This window comes from Anarhichas minor, unplaced genomic scaffold (assembly GCF_050575085.1).
Source record: "Anarhichas minor isolate MPS153535 unplaced genomic scaffold, ASM5057508v1 ptg000087l, whole genome shotgun sequence".
Classification (NCBI taxonomy): Eukaryota; Metazoa; Chordata; class Actinopteri; order Perciformes; family Anarhichadidae; genus Anarhichas; species Anarhichas minor.
The window spans coordinates 4,593,042-4,594,965 of record NW_027466533.1 but is presented as its reverse complement, the minus strand read 5'-3'; positions in this window follow the sequence as shown (position 1 = coordinate 4,594,965).

Below are 1,924 nucleotides of genomic sequence, written 5' to 3'. Positions count from 1 at the left end.
CAAAATCCAACCCAACCGGTTCTATATTGACTTTCTTGTCCTTTATACTACGTCAGTTGCTCTAACTGTCTATTAATGATGCGGATGGGTTTACACTGGAGTGAGTCGAAAGCCTGGCGCGTCTCGCACAGACACCAAAGGGTGCCTTGGTAAAACATACACACCGATGGGTATTAACACGTCGGTATTTGGCGAGTTGGGATTGAGAATATGCTGCTCTGTCTTGTTTTTACAGCCATTCAAAGGATGGACCAGATGTTGCTTTCATGGTTGAGAATAGTTTTGCAGATTCTGGAATGATTTCTGTTCCCAACCCAAAATGCTTTGAGCATCCTAATCCTAAAAAAAGTCTTTCTCTTCTTCACTTTTATTGTAAGGATTTATCAGAGCCAGAGCGAACCAGTAGAGGAATGTAGATTTTTCTTTTCTGTCAGAAGGTTAATTAGTTCCAGTTTACAGACTCCATGAAACAAAAGAAAGATAATTCAGATGCATATTAACTGCTCAAAGCCACTAATGATGATATTTCATGTGAACAAAATATGTTTGCAACTTCTGTCGACATGCTAACTTGCAATAATGATGCAGGGCGCCAAGTCATTTTCAGTAGCATCTGTCGTCTGATAGTCGTGCCCCAAACTTTCATACCAACCAAACTTGGCTCTCAGTTCAGTAACACATCAAAGCTCCTCACAAGATTTAGGTTGCAGACGATTATTTTACAGAAACACCTTGTTGAAATGCTGCAGTTTCAGCCCTGCGTGACACATTGGATGCGTTCAGCTACAGTACTGCTGTGAGCTTAATTTGGCATACTCACAAAACAATGCAAAATTCATGTAGTTGAGCAAAATTATGCAGGAAGGAGGTAGCGCGTCAGTGGCACATAACTTGTTAATGAGGGTGGAGCTGAGAGATGGACAACTGAACAACACCAGCTGAAATGGATGTGGTGTAGACGGCCTGTCAGGATGAAGAGAGATAAAGTGATAGACTGCTAATATCACATTCTGGTCTTTATTTTACTACTTTGTCAATTTTCGTCTGAAGATTTCTCCTAATTTCACCAAAAGTTATCCTTAAATAATGTCTCATATGAATATTTAAACATAACCTAGACTAAATTGTCTTAGTGTAAGTAATCAACAGGAGGAGTTTCTTGGTGGCATCTATTAGTTACACATTCGACCCTATTCACCTGTCGTGTCTTCGTCATCTTACAATCCACCAACTATCTTTAAAGGCTGTGTTCTCTAAACAAGTTGTTTCCTCAGACTCGACATTCTGGAGGTTCTTACAGAGGGTGTTTGTTCATGTATCATTCATAGCCTGATTCATTATGTATCTAATATTTATTTGATAGGGACTGAGCATGTTAATGAACATCAGGCATGCACGTTGTAAACATGCAGGAGTTAGCAAGAATGCTAATATACATCTGTAGTCCCTAGACAGGCAACCAAAACAAAAACATTACACGTGACAACAAAATGATACAAATATACAATGCACAGTAGTAGAGACATCGTGCTTCACGTCAAGTGAAATCTCTGTTCTGGTTTGCCTTAAGCCAGTGTTTGCGATGCGTCTTGAAAGTGAAATATGTAGGGCATTCCCTTATTTATAATACATTTTATTACTAAAAACACGGAGAAAATGCATTTATTTTTTATGGCTGTTGACAGTATGTTCTGATTTATGGAGCGATACGAAGAGATAAACAAAGTTTCCTCTATAAAAACCTTTGACTCGAATATGACATCAAAATGAAACAAGAATTGTGAACCTGTCTTTATCCAATGTTCAGATTCATGCTGTGCACATAGAAGATAATGGCCATTTGCATATTTCAACATTACATTTCAATACAAAATTGTAATCGGCCTATTTGAAGTAATCAACTGTGGAAGTTTCAGGATGATAT